Source organism: Gouania willdenowi, unplaced genomic scaffold, assembly GCF_900634775.1.
Source record: "Gouania willdenowi unplaced genomic scaffold, fGouWil2.1 scaffold_275_arrow_ctg1, whole genome shotgun sequence".
Taxonomy (NCBI): domain Eukaryota; kingdom Metazoa; phylum Chordata; class Actinopteri; order Blenniiformes; family Gobiesocidae; genus Gouania; species Gouania willdenowi.
Genome location: NW_021145033.1, coordinates 828964 through 834963, shown reverse-complemented (window position 1 = coordinate 834963; position 6000 = coordinate 828964). Strand labels below are relative to the sequence as shown.

The 6000-nt window shown below is 35.8% G+C and overlaps 1 long non-coding RNA gene across 1 annotated transcript; it reads right to left on the bottom strand.

Moving 5' to 3' along the window:
- Nucleotides 1–2087: 2087 nt before the first annotated feature.
- Nucleotides 2088–5770, bottom strand: LOC114459232 (uncharacterized). Its single transcript, XR_003673278.1, has 5 exons — nt 5482–5770; nt 4194–4263; nt 3271–3387; nt 2410–2585; nt 2088–2328 (listed from the first exon to the last, which is right to left on the bottom strand). It is a non-coding gene; the product is annotated as an uncharacterized LOC114459232 (long non-coding RNA).
- Nucleotides 5771–6000: the final 230 nt, after the last annotated feature.

Sequence of the window (6000 nt, the reverse complement as noted above, 5' to 3'; positions counted from 1 at the left end):
CAGAAAACGGATTTAAAAAAAAAATTCATTCGGAAAACGAATTTTGAAAAAAATATTAATTCGAAAAACGGATTTAAAAAAAATTAATCCGGTAAACGGATTTTGAAAAAAATATTCGAAAACAAATTTAAAAAAAAATATTAATTTGAAAAACGGTTTTAAAAAAATATTACTTCGGAAAATGGATATAAAAAAAAAATTGATTCGGAAAACGGATTTAAAAAATAATAATAATTTGGAAAACGGATTTAAAACAAAACTTAATTTGGAAAACGGATTTTAAAAAAAAGAAAATTCGGAAAACGGATTTTAAAAAAAAGAAAATTCGGAAAACGGATTTAAAAAGAAAATTCGAAAAACGGATTTTTTTTTTTTTTTTTTTACTGACTACAATGCTCCATTGTATGGATCAGAGGTTCTCAACTGGTCTCACCCTGGGACCCAAATATTACCACAGTCATTAAATCGTGACCCATTTTTTTTTTTTTTTAGAATTCTACCAAACAAATGTAGTTTTTCAAAAACACACACATATATATATATATATATATATTTTTTTTTTAAAACTATATAAATCTATATCATGTGCAACATGCTATTCGCAGAATGCCTGTCAAAAATGTTTCTTTCAAATTAAGAGACAAGTCTAAATGAGAGACATTAGGTATTTATTTCTTTTTGACTAGCTGTCTGCGACCCAACCAGTACAGGTTCAAGACCTACTTTGAGCTCCGACCCACCAGTTGAGAATAGCGGACGTAGATTACCCAGTGTTTACCAGTTATATAAATAAATAGATTTTTCAAGCCTTTTTCTTTATCTACAAACCTTTTCAAAATAAAATAGTAACATGCTGACTTTGTGATAAATAGTAAATAACACCGTTTAAATAAATCCAGTGATGTTTGGTTGAACCTGAGGAATTATTTACATTTTATTGACAGATATTTTAACTTATTTTGAAAAACACCAGGTTTTGCCGCTGGGTGGCGCTGCTTTATATACTTGGGTTGGATGGACACGCCTCCGTTTCTTCTTCTCCACTTTTCTCTAAGTTTGGAGCAAACATTCCATCTCACAGGTGGTCGTGATGACGTAGTTCAGCCTTCATCATCATCATCATCATCATCATCATCATCATCATCACTGTCCGTCTCACTCAGCTTCACTTCCCTCCATAATATTTCTTCTTCTTCTTCTTCTAGTTTAACGGTAGTCATCATCCAGCTCTGTCCGTCCTCCATTTCACTGCTTTGTTCCTGACTCTAACTGGTTGCCAGATACAACCGACGATTCCCCGCATGAAATATGTTGAATATCCACAGAAATGCCCCAAAAACCATCCGTTCATCATCCAAATAAAACATAAATATCACCTTTAACCAACGTTAAACTGTTTGATCACTAAGTTAGTTATTTTATAATCTCACAATCAGCGGGAAAATACTCAACCTGGCAACCACTCAACTGTTGTGCTGACGTCACAACCAACTTTTTTTTATAAACTTTATGACAAACCAGTCAGAATAAATGTGTTTAATGGTGATTTAAGAGTGAATAAAGTAGTTACAGTCTGAAGGATTTGGTCTGTGGATGATTTAATGGATTTTAGAGGAAATTTGTTGAGTATAAATTAATTTATGATTAAATTATGATGGTTTGTTCTCAGAAACAACAGCAAAAAATCTAATTAATAAATATTTAATGAGCATTGAAAGTAAAGTCACTGTAGATCACATTAAATCAACAGTTGCTTTTACTTTATTTGAAAAAAATGTTTATTAAAAAAGAGAATTAAATTATTTAAGCAGACATTGAACCATAATGTTTTTCTTCTTCCTTTGAAAATAAATATATTTTAAAAGTTATTAACTCTGATTTTAGTGAAAATATTCGGAAAAAACGGTTTTAAAAAATTAATTCGGAAAACGGATTTCAATTTTTTAAAAATCGGAAAAAGAATTAAAAAATAATAATAATTCGGAAAACAGATAAAAAAAAAAAATTATTTGGAAAACTGATTTTTTTTTTTTTACTGACTACAATGCTCCATCGTAATCTATCAAAAACACTCACTACCAACAGTATTCAGGTCAAATATCTGATCAAACGCTTCACTTTGACTTTATTTAATACAAAAATACAAAGACGTTTTACTTTAGGAACGACACGTCTGGGATCTTTCCCACCGTCTGAAACAGAAACAGTTGCTACTTTAGACATCAGCACATTTAAACCATGACGTAGATTGTTTAGAGTCGTGTCACTTTTAACTGAGTGAAGATCTGTGCTGCTTTGTTCAAGTCCCACTTGTTGTCCTGCAAACACCTGCAACACACAGACAGTGTTTACCAGTGAGCTGTGACATTCATCCTAGTCTGGTAGACGTCATTAGGAGAGGACAACTACTTCAGGGACCATTCCAGGTTCATGTCTGACTTCAGGGAGAAGGTGCTGAGCATCTCCTGCTGTGGGGCAGTGAGGGTGGGCACTGGGCTGGAGGAAGGGGGCGGGGCACAAAAGCTCTGCTGATCTGCTCCGTTGTAGCCATTCTGATGAAGAGCTGGTCGTTGATGATGCACAAACTGTTCAAGTATGAATGAGGACCACAGGGTTCAAAGGTTAGAGACTTTCTATGGTGTTAATATTACAGTAATATAGGTCACACCAAGGCTGTGTCCCTATAGTCCCTCCTATCTCCTTTCCTATCCACTGTCCTTTAACACCTGGAAGTGTTTAAGTGGTGGCCGTGATAAAAGAGCGTTTTCTGAGGAAAAGAGGCGTGGCCGTAGGATTATTACGTCACCTAGTGGAAGTGCGTCTGATCGTCAAAACAAACGTGATCACCTTTTCCTAACTCCTCTCCTAACACCTTTCCTTAACGCCATGACATCTTCCACAGGGTTAAGGAAAAGTGGATAGGAAAGGAGATAGGAGGGACTATTCAGACACAGCCTAAGCCTTAGTTCATCTTTAGTTTGACTGTGAGCAGGGTTGGGGTCAATTACATTTTTCAGTTACAATTACATCTTCAATTACGATGACAGTAACATTTTATCCAATTACAATTATTTTTTTATCCTCTGAAAGTCAGTTACAATTACATTCTCAATTACTAAAGTCCAATTACAATTAATCACAATTCATGATCCTGAAATAAAGAAACCTAATAAAAGTTAACACTAATACACTAAATATCTATCATCTCATTTATTTCCTATATATTACAAATAAGCTTCCTAATCAGTGGCAGATCAGACGTGAACTCACTGTGTAGGCGTTTACGTCCACGGTGAAAGAGATGATGTCATGCTGGGTTTATGGCAGCTTGCTGAGGAACGTTCACCACATTCAGTCGTGTGTGCTTCAGCAGATGGAAACGCATCACTAGGGCAGTTAAAAAACAAGACAAACATCAGGTGGGCTCCATTATTACTAGGGTTGGGTATCGGTTACTACTCGCTACTTTTTCAACGCTTCTGGTGCAAAATTATTACTTTAAACTAACTTCAAAATATCAAAATGCCCTTTTATTTCCAGAGTCAAATTTAACACATTTAACTCAAAACAACAAATAAACTATTATTAGATAAACTTAACATCAGCGTTTCCCACACATTCATTTATTTATGGAGGATAATGTCACGCACCTTCTTTCAGGCCATGTTTTGTGTATGTGCTACGGTTAGAAATGAGGTCATTGATCAATGATCTGAGCAGCGACAACAACGTCATGTGTGTCAAGTAATGTGTGACACCGACATCTTTGTTCTTATTGGGCCCACTTACTAGCGTTTCCATGGGAACTGCTCCCATTCTCGTTCCAGGTTTCAGCACCAAACCCTAATCATTACAAGTCATACGTTGTAATGAAACAACACAATTCTTAAGATCTTAAATATTTAAACCACATTTTAAGTAATAATAATAATACATTATGAAACCAACTGTAATCAATGAATAATAATTCTAACCACAATAATGTAAACTGTATATGAAAGTATCACCTGGTGCTTCCAGCCTGTTAACCCAGTAACACAAACCATTTAGATTGTGTTTTAAAAAGCAGTGATTGATAAATACTTCCACTATATAAAACAACACATTCACAATCCAAGGTGTTTCCTTTGAGATGTCAAAGGAAGTGGTCAACATTGTGAATAATCTAAGGCCAAAAGATGTGGTGTGGTTACCTGTGTCTGTGTGAATACTGTTCAGATCCAAAGCTTGTTGTGATCCATCAAAACGTTTAGACATGCATTGCTAGAAAAGAGAAAAAAAACATCTTTAAAACAGTTTAAAAACATTCTTTTAAATCAGGGATGATCATAGTTAACTATTTAACCATTAACAGACAACAACTTTGACCAATTAATGTTAACATATTACTTTCTGCAAGTCCTAAAAAATAAGATGTACTATTGTATGTATTATTTTACATGGATATTAACATTTGGCTATGGTGTTATTATTTAAAATAACTCAAAGTGTCCAGTAAATTCCTAAACATCATTCTAATAATAAATGTTAAAGAAAGAAAGAAAGAAAGAAAGAAAGAAGTCTGAAGTCTTTGGTTACGAGTCCAAGTCAAGTCTCTACAAAATAAAAGTCTTCTGAGACACTGAGACAGCAGTTTCTGCGTTTGCTCGAATTTTTAATGTGGCGAATCGAGCCAGACAGGAGCTGTTGCAGAGTAACAGTGACATCCTTGAATTTTAAGGATCACTTGCTCCGCCATATTCTACGTCTTCCACTTCAAAACACATACGGTGCGAGCCACTGGCACCGTCATCTGCGACCGAAACAGTCGGCCAATGGAATGATACACGACGGCCATTCCCGCCCACATATCCAAAATCAATATGGTAATTTTGAGTACATATCCGAAATGACGTCATTGACCCACCCAAATATCCGAAACCGCATTTCCACATGTTGTAATTCAATTGCAGATATCTGTAATTCAGTTTCTACATGTCGAAATGACATTTTGACATGTTGAAATATATTTGTTACGTGTGAAAATGGCTTTACAGATATCTTGAATTAACATTTCAACATGTCAAAATTACATTTGAACATGTTCAAATGTAATTTCCACTAGTGAAAACTAAATTGCTACATGTCCGCCAGACTTATTAAATGTTAAAAGGGCTTGCCATAAATAGAGAGCCCTAATAAAGACTGTCCACAGGGTTATTGGTGTTATTGTTGACGCTTCCTTTGGGGGTGTGACTTTGTAGACGGTCCCTGCCCACTCCTTAGCTCATTAACATAAAGTGTGTTTTTCTGTAGTTTGTTCTCTGTGTTCCACTGAGTACACACAGGTTGTTCCACCTTTACATCGTCACATATTGATAGAGAAATGTGAGTGTGAATGAAGTGGGTCACCAGTTAAACTAGTCTCCAGTGTGTGTGTAACAGCGGATGAATGTGGTGAGTGAGTGAGTGAATGAATGGAAACACACGGAGTGTTCTAACCTCTTCCTTCACAGAGCACACATCTGAAAACTCCTCCGTTTCTTCTTCTCCGCTTTTCTCCATCTTTGGAGCAAACATTCCGTCCCACACATGGTCGGGATGACGAAGCTCCTCCAGCACAGCTTTCCTCCTGCAGCCTTCATCATCATCATCATCACTGTCCGTCTTACTCATACTCAGCTTCATTTCCCTCAATAATATTTGTTCCTTTTCCTCTTCTTCTTCTAGTTTAACGGTAGTCATCATCCAGCTCTGTCCGTCCTCCATTTCACTGCTTTGTTCCTGACTCTAGCTGGTTGCCAGATATAACCGACGATTCTCCGCATGAAATATGTTGAATATCCACAGAAACGTTCCAAAAACCATCCGTTCATCATCCAAATAAAACATAAATATCACCTTTAACCAACGTTAAACTGTTTAATCACTAAGTTAGTTATTTTATAATCTCACAATCAGCGGGAAAATACTCAACCTGGCAACCATCTCAACTGTTGCGCTGACGTCACAACCAACTTT